This window comes from Chinchilla lanigera, unplaced genomic scaffold, assembly GCF_000276665.1.
Source record: "Chinchilla lanigera isolate Chin_1 unplaced genomic scaffold, ChiLan1.0 scaffold00016, whole genome shotgun sequence".
NCBI classification, from domain to species: domain Eukaryota; kingdom Metazoa; phylum Chordata; class Mammalia; order Rodentia; family Chinchillidae; genus Chinchilla; species Chinchilla lanigera.
Window position 1 is genome coordinate 26874353 of NW_004955417.1, and position 12480 is coordinate 26886832.

The 12480-nt window shown below is 47.1% G+C and overlaps 1 protein-coding gene across 4 annotated transcripts in view; it reads right to left on the minus strand.

The window, feature by feature from the left end:
• The window catches only part of Ncald (neurocalcin delta), a 350086-nt gene extending 338494 nt beyond the window's left edge, over nucleotides 1-11592 (minus strand). For 3 of the 4 annotated variants that reach the window (XM_013512739.1, XM_013512737.1, XM_013512738.1), the window contains exons 1-2: nucleotides 11389-11585; nucleotides 10666-10699 (exon numbers count right to left, since the gene is read on the minus strand). The gene's annotated coding sequence lies outside the window, so the exon portion shown is untranslated. Of the gene's footprint in view, nucleotides 1-10665; nucleotides 10700-11388 lie in introns of all 4 variants that reach the window. The other variant, XM_005381934.2, reaches the window with a different exon arrangement.
• Nucleotides 11593-12480: the final 888 nt, after the last annotated feature.

The window sequence follows — 12480 nt, forward strand, 5'->3', positions numbered from 1 at the left end:
CTCCCCACCCGTGTGCTGCATTACTTTTTAAAAGTCTGGATTATTTGCCTGGCAAGCACAACATCGTGAGTTCGATTCCTGGTACTGGAAAAAAAAAAACCAAAAAAAAAAAAAAAAGTCTGGATTATAAAATGCTTTTAAGAAATGTAATCACAAGGTTTTAAGGAAACCCTAAAACTGGAACTAAGCTCTTAAACAGATCTTCTGCAGAGAGAAAGCAGTTATGAGAGTCCAGCTTTGATGGAGAGAAGACGTGATTTGTATATATGTCAATGTTTGTAAATTCATACTGCCAATGGCTCTGACCACTGCAAGACAATTTGTTTCTTTAAGGAGTTTAAATGTTCTCTGTCCAATTAGTTGTGCCCTTAATTCTAAAAAGTTACATCCACAAGTGCATTAGTCCAAAGTGCTAAGTACATAGTAGCAGTGAAATATCTGGTCTCACACCTGCCTATGCACCTGAAATTCTGAGCTGAATTCAAGATTTTGTTCACATTATACAAATACTGAATTGTTGTATGCCCCTGTTAGATAATGACATTCAGGTTGGTGCTTTTTTAATAAGAAAAGAAATCAGAAATAGTACTCTTCAAAGAGCAAAAACATTGGCTTGGTTTTCCGCTTAATATTCAGTGATAAAAATAATCATACTCTTCAGCTTAATACATCCTGAAAATTCAGAAATGAAATCTAAATTGTTTTCATAAATCCCATTTACCAACACCTGCTACAACAGCAATATAAAATTCTCACTGACATATGTATACAGCACTGACTGCATTCAGATCAACAATCAAACATGTGGCAAATTTCTCAAACAGGAGATCTTCATGACTAATTTCAAGATTGAATGGATCACAAAATGTTATATCTAGATACTTTTATTAATGTGACACTAAATCACAAACATCTAACAGTAACTGGTTTTTGCCATTGTAAAGAATCTAAGTCATCTTCATGTGATGTGTTGGAGAATTTTTTTCAGTGCTTCTTACAAAGTGAATCCACGGCAGAAGCCCACACCAGAGCAGGCAGCTTTTGGGGAACCACAGCTGGGGAACTGTTGAGAAAAATGTCCAAAAATGCAAATCCTTAAGGGACTCAGATATCTGTGCACCATCTTCACAGGGACATTATTTGCAGGAGCCAAAAGGAGGAGCAGCTCAAGTGTCCACCGGCAGATGAATGGATAAGCAAGACATGGAATATATGTACAAAGGACAATTATTCAGCCTTAAAAAGGAAGGAGACTCCAACATGTGCTACAGCACAGATAAACCCTGAAGACAGGATGCTGAGAGAAAAAGCCAACCACAAAACCACAACAGGGCAAATTCCTCAGGGTCTCACTTCTGTGAGGTCTCCAGGGGTCAGAGCAGTCGAAGCAGCAGTGGAAGAAGTTACCAGGAGGGTCCATGGGAGGAACAGGAAAGGGAGTTTTTGTTTCATGGACAGTGTTTCCATTTGGCAAGATGAAAGGTTCTGGAGGTGGATGAAGGGGAGGGTTGCGTAATAATGTGAATGCACTGAAAGGCACAAAAATGTGGACTAAAAATGGTAAATTTTACCTTATGTACATTTTACCACCAGAAGCAGGAGGAGGAACAGAAGAGGGCAAGGGAGGGAGAAGGGCCATATCATACGCAGGTGATTGCTCAAGAGAACCCCGAAATCCAGGTTTTGTAACATCCACTCCTTTTTAAAGCTGGCAACAAATCTTGAAAGTTTGTAAAGTATCGTAGGTCAGACAAAGCGTGTCTGGGGGCCTCTAGCTGACACCTTCTGATTTAGACCATGATCAGCAGCTCTTGATCCATGGGTTTGAGGCCTGGGCTGGGAATTCCTCCAGGCTGCATCGCCTTGGCAGGCACTCACAAGAAGGCAAAGGGATATAGTAGGAAGCTACAAACTAGAGGAAAGGGGTGCTGTGAAGAGTATGCTTTGTTTTGCTATTGCTCATCTAACATGAGAGCCTCAGAACTCTGTGTGCAAGAGTAGAAGACGATATTCATGCTTTGGCCAGGATAACAGATTCCCACAGTAATCAGGCAAAAAATGAATGGCCCTTTGAGGAGGTAAAGTAATAAAGACATGAGCAGCATTTATCTGCTTACACAGAGGGCCACTGAGCAGTAACAGCACCCCTCCTGGGGGACACTGAGTCCTAGAGTCAATCTTTTCATCTTCCTGTCCCTTGAAGTTGAAGTTGTGGGTAGGGGAATGATAATTCCCAAATAATTAGAACAAACTAACTTGAGTCATTACTAATTAAATAGAACTATGAAAAGAATGATTAGCTCTTAAAATACACTCTCTGTTTTTCAAAATATTCCACTGTTACGGTTTAGATCAAAAATGTCTCCCCAAAAGCCTCATCCACTTGGACGGTGATTGGAGCGGGGTGCTGTATGCACCGGGGGATTGTCCGCTGATGAGTTCACAGCCGCCTTGTGTTACACGGTGAGGGCTGGTTAGAGGCGGCTCGCTGGACATGGCCTAGAAGAGTGCAGTCTCATCTTCAGCACCTTTTTGTCTCCCTGCTTCCTGCCGTCATGGGTGGGGCATCTTTCCTCCGCCGTGCCCTTCTGCCATGTTATTTCTGCCTTATGGCCAACCACCCATAGGCTGAACCCCCGGAACACATGAGTCAAAGCACACCTCTCCTCCCTTCAGAAGCAGCTGTCAGGTACTTTGTCCCAGCAGCAGGAACATGAGTAACACAGAAAAGTGTGACTGGAACTAGGGTTGTCGCTAAAATTATACCTGGCCGTGTGGTATAAAGAACCAGCAATCGTGAGTTGAGCACCTTTCCCCTGGCACGGCCCTCTGCCTGCTACCTTGGCATCAATCAACTATGTACTGAAGCCTTTGAAAAGGAGTCAAAATAACCCTTTTCTCGTTTAAGCGGTGGGTGCCCTGTATTTTGCCCATCAACAGGAAAATAATAAATACATCAATGGTATATTTATGTTTATCATTTATTTCTATGCTGTATAGATGAAGAAACAATGACTTTAAAATAGGAATGTGATTTGAACTAATTAGTGTCAATTCAATTCAATGCTCAGTACTGTAAGGGACATAATGGAGAATACATAAGAATTTTGTCCATACATTTTCCCACAACTAACACTCCACTCAAACAACCTGACTTGTATTTTTTTACTGAAGGATCTTAATTGGACTTATTTTCAATTCAAGAGTGGGTGACATTTTATTCATAAAACAGATTGCTTCCCCAACTTACATTTCACATGGGGCAACAAGGAAAGCACGTATAGCCAGCCAGAGCCCAGAGAAAAGCAGAAACTGCCCCGGGGCTCCCCTTGAGCTCTGTGTGGAGGGCATTTTATGGGCCATGATACCCCGAACCCCGGCTGTGTCAGAGCAGTGGTGACCCAGAGCGAGTATCTGGGCCTCAGTTCAAAATATTTTCCAAAGTTCATCATAAGTGGAAGAAGCGTTCAGAACTAGACCCTGTTTCCAGGACATGAGCCCTCCTGTCCCAGGCCTCTGCCACCGCCCCTGAAGCAGCAAGGGCTCCCCCATTCATTCCAGAACACCTCACGAGCACCATCCTTGGGTGCGCCAGGCTCTACTCTCAGTTCCACGAGGCTCCTCGAATTCAGGCATCAGAAAAGAGTGTCTGAATTTATGCTGCATTTATGGAAGTTTAAAGACAAGGCCAAGAGGGAAAAGAAAAGCAGGTGAGCTTTCTGCTTCAGCCTGGGCCTCGCAATGTCCACGCCTCAGAGGAGCCGCCATGGTCCACTGCCTGTGTCCCGGGTCTGTACACTCAGAAACAGCCAAATCAGTGCACGGAGACTGCTTAGAGAATGAAGACTAAAAGGCAGGTCGCCTCGGTGACTGGAGTGGTGGTGTTTAACTTTCTTTTTGATTTTTTCCAGGAGCTCACAGCTAAGAGTTTGCTTTGAGTCTCAGAGGACACTTTGGACTTCACCTTTTAAACAATGCTGGAACTGTCAACTGTCAACACAGCTGTGCTGTCCCTTGCCTCCCCACCTTGGTCTGCTCATGTGCTCAACCCGCAGTTGCCACCTCCCTCCTCTCTGGCCCCATTCTGCAGGCGCCCACCGCGTGCTTACTGTGAGCTTAGAGTTCCACACGCATGGTCTCATTTCATCCCTCCAACACACAAGCAGTTATTGGCACTCTTCTCCCTTCTAAAATATGAAGGCTCCGAAGGTTAACCTGCTCACTGTCACATAGCTAGTAAGTCACCACCAGGCCTCACACCAGGCAGGCAGACAGCAGAGCCCACGCCCTTAACCATGAAGTACCTCTGCCCCAGCACTCAGGGTCCCTCCCTGCCCTCCACATGCTCCTTCTCTGGGGCTTCCTTCGTGACCCCTGGCTGATGGTGTCCTCAGCTTCTCAAAGAGCTCCCATAGCCCCCAGCTTTGGCAGTACACATAACTGTCCTCCTGCTCTGGCTTTAAAGTGAAGCCACCAAATAACAAATTCTACTTCGAAGCAAACCATGTCACTATAAGAGCCCAGTTCACACCTTCAAAGCTACCATCTGTAACTAGTGACATTCATATCCCAGTCATATAAACTATCACCTCTGGGCAAAAGCCAGAGGCATAGCTGTGGCAGAGGCGCGAGATAAATACCAACCCCCAACCTATGCCACCCAATTTGTCATGAAGAGGACAGGGAGACAGTGCTAGGGGCTCCACAGAAACCCAGGTGGCCCTCTGACATAGACTTTTGGTGAAGAAAGCAATAAAACCAGAGTGCAGACCTGGCTCCCAAGGCAGTGCTGCAGTTGGGAAGGGCTTTGGAGGCAGGCTTGGGTTATAACACTTCCATGCTGAGTGATCTGGGGAGGCTGGTCAGCCTTTCTGAGCATGTACATGTGATCTTCGCTTGTTAGACCTGCCCTTGGCCTTCATGCAGAGGACTAGGGAGTGATTTCACTGATACTGATGAGGCAACCAAGGCCAGCAATGAGGTGGGTCATTTTTCTTCTAGCTTTCTGCCACATGGCAATACACCCAGAGGCACTGTCAGCAGAAGCCAAACACGTGGGGCCACCAGATCTTGGACTTCCAGTCTTCCAAACTGTGAACTACATACATCTCTGCCCTTTATGATGTACCTAGCATCTGGTATTGTGTTATAGAGACACAAAACAGACTGAGACAGTAGTAACTAATGTTGTAGAAGCACAGATCATCCAGAAGAAATCCAAAGACCCTTTCTAGGGTATGTGTAGAGATTTGGCATTTTTAAAAATGTCTCTCCCACACGTGAAAAGTCTCCTACCATACGAGTCCGCACCTCTCCACAATGGGGGTCAAGAGTTTGCCCCCTCACACCTTGGGAGCAGGCTCACAAAGATGTTCTCCAGAGGAGAGGGAGTGGGCAAGGAGAGGTGCGGAGCTCGCTGTGGTGGGCACTGGGGGAGCAGGCAGAGGCGCCCAGCTTTCCGAGGCAGCAATGTTGGGTGCCCCAGGAGGAAAACACCTGGTGGTATGAGCACAGGGTTTGTGCTAAGTGGGGCCACTCTGGGGTGTCCACGGGCCACCAGCGGCACAGCGTGTGCAGTGCTGCGTGGGCTCAGCCTGACTCGGGTGCACGTGGAAGTCCTGTGAGCTCTTGTTATGACCCCCAAAGCCTCTTATGTTTGGAAGGTGACTGGACCATGGGGCTCTTAGCTGGCTTGCTGTTAGGAGGTGGAGCCTGGTCGGGAGAAGCAATCCAGAGGCATGGCCTGGAAAGGCTCATCTCCTTCCCTGCTCCTCCCTTCTCTGCTTCCTGTCCACCGTGCCGTGAGCAGCTCTGCTCCACCCAGGCCCTCCCACAATGCCTTCCTCCTTGAGCTGCCAACTATGGGTTACAAGTGTGAGCCGAAAGAAATCTCTCCTTTACGTTCCATGCGCTGGCCGGGCGTGATGGCACACGCCTGTAATCCCATCACTTGGGAGGCTGAGGCAGGAGGATTGTTGCGAGTTCGAGACCAGCCTGGGCTGCAAAGTGAGCTCAAGGCCAGCCTGAGCTGCATATCAAGACCCTGTCTCAAAACGACAAAAAAAAAGTTCCATGTGCTGAGTGTTGCGCCCCTCGGTGAGGAAAGTGACTACGACAACTTTTAGTGTGCTTTAATGCTCTCCTTCCGGTTGCAGCGGTCAGAGCGGGACCTGGTGCTGCCAGCGGAGAGCCTCAAAACAGCACGTGCCCAAGCAGCAGCAGAAAGCCAAGAGGAGAGGAACACACCGTGGCCTCTGAGGGGACTTTTCCTAATCCCGTAAATTCAAAAATCTAAATAAGTAAAAGAAATTACGGCAACCATCTGTAAAACTTTGACAGCACAATAAGCCGATAATTTGCCCAAAAGAACATCTGAGATCACTGCACCAGGCAGAGCAGACAAAGGTTTAGAGAGCCCTTCCCAGTCCTCTTCACAGCCCAGGGAGTTTGTATGTGTGATCCCATGAAAAGTTACTGGAATTCTAGTGAGTTAATTCCCATCTACCACTTCCAGTGCAACCCACGGCGAGAATAAAGACACTAAGGCATATCTGTAGTTGTGGGGAGCCAAGGGGCCCTAAGTCCAGCCTCAATGATGGCCATCCAGAACAAGGCCTTGACCCAAGGACAAACCCAGGTTTTAGGCATTTATGAAGAAGGGAGTACCCTAAGGATGAGTGACTGTGAAAATCGTGGGAAGTCGGTGAGCGCCTTGAGCTGGGCTAGGTAGGAGGCCTGCAATCACCTCTGCCATACGCAGGGAGAAGGATATGCAGCAAGAGTAACCTGCATAACACAATTGAGATAGTATCTAATGTCTTGGGGTGGGTGCTTCAGCTCTGATGTGTAATGTTTGAAGCCTCAGAAGTCATAGCCTCTATCCAAGGCTCATCCCAGCCAACAGCATGAAGCATTGGCTCACACATCCCGCCTCATCCCGGCTTACTCCAGGGAGCAACGGGAGGTCCGGGAAACATGCCTGCCATCCCCTAAGATTACCATCAGCACCTTGGCTAGACCAATACGCACTGCTTAAAGCCAGCTGAAGGGATAGGGGAAAGTCCTAGCCAGCTCAGTACATGTCAGCACTGGAAATAGGGTCAGCCTCGGCCAAAATGGAGGCAAATGCTCCTCTTTTAAGGAGAGTCGCCTAGGTGGTCCTCCACAAAAGGGCTGCGGCAATCCCACGAGCACAAAGTATATCTGCATCTGCACCCACACATACACATACATGCACACACATGCACACGCATGCACGTGTACATACACACAAACCCCTACTCCATACCTAGGGTTGCAGGGAATCAACCTACATCTGCAAGACCAGTCGGTTTTACTGCTACAGGACTCAAAGCTCCTGATTTACGCACAGGGCATGGTGGACACACACATGATCTCCTCTGGGAGGCTGAGGCAAGAAGATCACAAGTTCCAGTTCAGCCTGGGCAATTTAGCAAGACCTTACTGCAAAATAAAAAATAAAAAGTGATGGAAATGTAGCTTAGCGCTTCCTAAATTCCTGGGAGGGGGGAAGAAGCAATTGTTTCCCAGTATGTGTAAATCATTATGAAGATCATTATAAATGAATAGGGCATTTTAATCATTACCTAGGTAAGCTGGGTTTCAGTCCTAGCACTGCTGAGGCCTCACACGAAGCCTGTGTATAAGTCAGCAAAGTCATTTCAATCCCAGGACAATTTAGAGTTCACACAGAGGACAGCCAACAGGGCCCTTCACATCTTTACCCTCCTACTTGATCAAAATTAAAAATAAAGGTACCCTGTGATTGGCTTTCTGAAAAAGAAGCAAATCTTGTTAACAATTTCATTTCACATATTAGCATCACCATTAGGGATGATGATTTACAATTAACACACAGGAACTAGGCCTTTCTCAGCGCTTGGAGTTCCTAGGTCTTGATTTGTGACCTACAAATAAAATGACTATGGCCCACCCTGCTCTCCCTGAGCCCCAAAATCTTGATGATGAATGTCTAGTTCCTTGAAATAAACCTGAAAGTGTTTGTAGTGACATGGATGCTTTTGCCCGGGAAGCATCCATTGCCGTTTCCTCTGGTATTAATACCCCAGTTGTCACTGGAAGCTGCATGCCCCATTCCCTGTCCACGTGCAGTAAGTGGGGAGCCCTCTCCAAGGATGGGCAATGACTCAGGCCACTGTGTTTGGTTGAGAGACAGGTATTTAGCCAATTCAGAGCAATGAGAATAAAAGCTGGGTTTTTGCCAGAACTGTGGAGAAAGAGAAGCTTTCTGTTGGGGTGGCTCAGCTAATGGATAAGATCGGCTCTTCCAGTAGCATCTGGATATCAAGAAGTTTAGGCCTACCTGGGGATGAATCAAATCCAGAGGGACACAGCCAAGAGATGGTACTTTTGAGACCTACATCTAGCAAGCCTTTGCCTTAACAGTTATATGAGCCAGTGTGGCTTTTTTGCAAGCCTCTTTGAATCAGGCTTCTAAAGAAAAATCGATTATATACGTTACAGCTACAGACTCTTTTGCGATTCTATAAAGATAACAAACATCTTTATCGAAGTATCTAATGAATTTGTTCCAGAGATGTTAACCTTCAGCCATGAGCCATTTTCCGCTCCAGTATAAATTGCCTTACCCACCACCCCTGGGGAAGTCTCTGGACCTAGAACAGTCACCCAATGGACCCAGAATGAACAGCCATCCTGAGGGACTAGAATGAGCAACCATTCAAAGACAGGTAATCACTTTGCTGGTCGGACTCCAGCAGGATGTGTGGCCTGGGTCACAGAGAGAGACCAATGGGACTCAACTGCTTACAGGCTTCAGCCAGGAGATACCGCCGGATGTTAAAGTCTCAGACTGCGGCCTAATGGTGTTGGTTGACTATTCAGGGGCCAAAGGTAAGATGAAGAAAAGAAGAGGCCGGGGGAGGAAGAGAGCCTCTGAATGGAGCAGAGGCCGCATGACCTGGGAAAGAAACTGACTCCATCCTCCATGCCTTAGTCCCAGCTACATTTTGACTCAGGTCACAGTGCAGAATGCAGCAGTGGTTGGAGACCACAGTTACCCAGTTACCCTGTGACAGCCATGAGTCCTGACTCCACTTACGCTGAGGGCACATTCTCTAAAAACGGGGATAATAACATAATGGGGTGATGGAGACCACTATGAAGCAGCTCTGAGTGAGACTTAAATTATCAGCTGGTCTTCCATGTTTATCTGTAAGTCACTGGGCCCTACTGAGGCCTGTAATGGTAGGTGAAGCCATGAGGCCTCCAAGGACGAGACAAGGTCCCCACTGAGGACCTTTGGCTCCAACCCCAGTGAACTAAAAGGAGACTGTAGCTGCAGGCCTCTCACTCCTGCAGTGAAGGCCTTCTGGAGATAACATAGTTCTCCTAAATTAACATAAAATATTAGTTGGAGAAGTCCTTAAAGGGATTCCTGCATTTTCTTCAGTATCCCCCTCCTGTGTTTGAAAACCGAATAAATACGGGCCACCCAAGGAAGTCTTGGTCTTAACCCAGAGAATCTCGAATTCTATAAGAGAGTTGGACCCCCCTGGAGCCCTGAAATCATTTCAACTGTCTCCTTTATTTAAGCCTTCGCCATCCACTAGTTTGGGAGATTACGGGCCAGATCAGCCTGCAATAACTAAGGGTTATTAACCCAACAATGGGGGGCATATTTCCTGACCTCACATGCCCCAAGCAGTGCGTGAAGCACAGTGATAAAGGCCACTGTTGCAATGTGCCCCTTTTACTCCAACTTATTTTGAGTAATATCTTAATCTTTGACCTCCAAGAGGGCCTGAGCTCTCACAGTGATTTACAAAATGCTTACCTATCGATACCTTTCACCCAACACATCTAAAACTGTTCATGTATGGGTGTAGCTACTGTGCAAAATCCTCCTTAGCAAGAGAACCCTCAGCCACGGTGGCTCACGGAGTGTCCCAGTGTGTTCACATGGTGACTTGCTCCATCTGTGTTCTGATCCTCTCACGTCCGGCACAACCCCTCAGGACCAGTTACTCCATATCTCGGGCTGACACAAGTGCCCAGGCCGCTGCTACAGCTTAGTCTCCACCCGGTGACATCCAGCACTGCTCTTGGCAGGAGGTTTCCCATGTGTCACACGCACACACTCTGCACAACATGCAGATGCCCTGAAACTGGCAGTTTCCATACATAGCCCGCCTGGTCCATCCAGGTGGAGAAACAGGCCAGGCAAATCTAGAACCTTCCCTCATCCTGCCAACCCCTGTGTTATGATGACTTCCTGTTTCAGGCACCCCACCCCTTCCAAGGCTGGGAAAACATTCACCTAGAGGCTGAGGGCTTCTATCACTGTTTTGTCCCCTGTAAAAACCACACAAGCAGATATGCAGACGTGCTCCCTGTCCAAACAAGCACGATTTAATCACTCTGAACTGCAGAGCTATGCCTCTGGCCCTTAAAATAATTAATATTTTACTTTAAAAAAGATGATACTAATCAACATGCAAAGAAACCTGTTATTTTAAAAGCTTTCTATTTTCACATAAAAAAAAAAAACAGAAAAAGAAAGTAAAGACAAAAATCACAGAAATATTCTCCACATCTGTTCCCTGACACGCATTAAGATTAAGAGGCAAAAGCTGGATTGTAGCTCAGTGGTCAAGCACTTACCTCATCTGCACAAGGCCTGGCTTCCATCCCAGTACTGCAAAAAAAGGGACATACAGTGGTTTCAGAAAAGAACAGAATTTGATTTTTTAAAGGAAAAAAAAAAATAATAAGGGTCTCTACAAGGGAATAATCTATGTAGCTTTGCATTCTTTGCTGAAAGGCAATAATCAAGGAATTAAATCCATATTCTCCATCCTCTAGTAAACACAGAACGTGACTCTTGCAGTACAATTATTACTCTTAATAATCTTTGAGCTGCAGGGAGGGCTGGAGCAAGAAGGGCTGGGCACGTGGGTGCAGCCCGTGGACAGGGGTAGGGGCAGGGACAGGGACAGGGACAGGGATGCTCCCAGGAAGAAGAAAGCCCGGTTCTGACCTCAGAACCAGACAACTGATTTACAAGCCCAACAAGTTCTAAACTTCTTCCCAACTTGGAGGCTGAGAATTTGGAATACACTCTCCCTCACTGCATGTGTACGCTGACTTATGTCACCTGACTCGGGTGGAGATGTTCTAACCCTGTGCCTGAGGATCACTTAGTTCTGTCCCAAGGATCCTGCATAAACCGGCCGCAGCTGGCTACCTTTCTTTATGGAAACGCAGTTAGAATTCCAAATAACACAGAGCATCTCGATGCCTCTGACTCGACAGGACCGTCAGCAGTCCCGAAACACCCGTGGTGGCCTGGGCCTGCCCTCCACCCCTCACCCCACCCACACTGACCTGCAAGAGGGTACCTTGGCTGATAAGAGTAGGGGCAGGAAGGGTCTTTCCTGCGCCTCTTCCTGGTCCCCACATGGCCACTAGCAGAGAAAGCAGACGGCAGGAGCTAGAGGCCAGCAGGCTGGTCCCCAGGGCCTGGGTCACAGGACGGTGGAGGGTGGGGACTCGCCGAGGCTGGGACGTCCTGTGCTCTAAGCTTGCATTTCTACTGTGGTTGCTAAGTGCTATACATAATGCAGAAGTAAACAGTTACCCAGCACCGTTTGGAATACACAAAACACACATCCATCAGGAAGAGGGGAAACACTCTCAAAGTCTCCAGGTTTATTTTTAGATTCTGGTTGACCAAATGAGAAACCTGAATGTCCAAAGGAAGAGAAGTTGGGGCTGAGAAATGCAGTTAGCAACAGAAGACAGGGATACCTGAGATCTCCAAGCCCGTCTGAGCTTATAAAGTATGCATCAGCCCGTCCTTGGGTGTTTCCGTGCCTGGGAGTGGCTCTTTGAACAGGACAAAGCATTCCATGTACTCACGGGAAAGCAGACCCCTGCAGTCGGGGTCAGAGAGAGCAAGACGCCCCCCAGGGAAGGCCTGATGTCAGGAAAGGTAAGGAGCGCAGATCTTTGAGGAAAGGAACAAGTTTCATTCACTTAAATTTCCCACAACGCCCAGCACACAACAGATGTTTGTTAAATAATAATAACAATAACGATGAGGCAAAACCTTCATTTCCAGGTACAGTTCCTAAGATTACCTGCAAAGTAGACAACCAAAAGTGAAGTTTCACAGACCAATTTATCACCAACTAAGGAAATCAGAGGACCAGAACAACATAAAGTGCTACAAATAATATAATATGCTAACATCAATATAATACAAATAATAACTATGTGATTAGAAAGCAGGCATAACCCTGAGTGAATCACCGAGACTCTCTCCGCTGTAAAATGAGGTGATATGTACAGTCTCAGCAGAGATGAAGCTGTCAAGGAGTCCCGTGCTTCCAAGCCACACAGCCCACAGCACTGCGGTGTCAGCTGACAGGCAGACTCTAGGCCCAAGGAGACCAGGTTATTCTCAGCATAGCCACC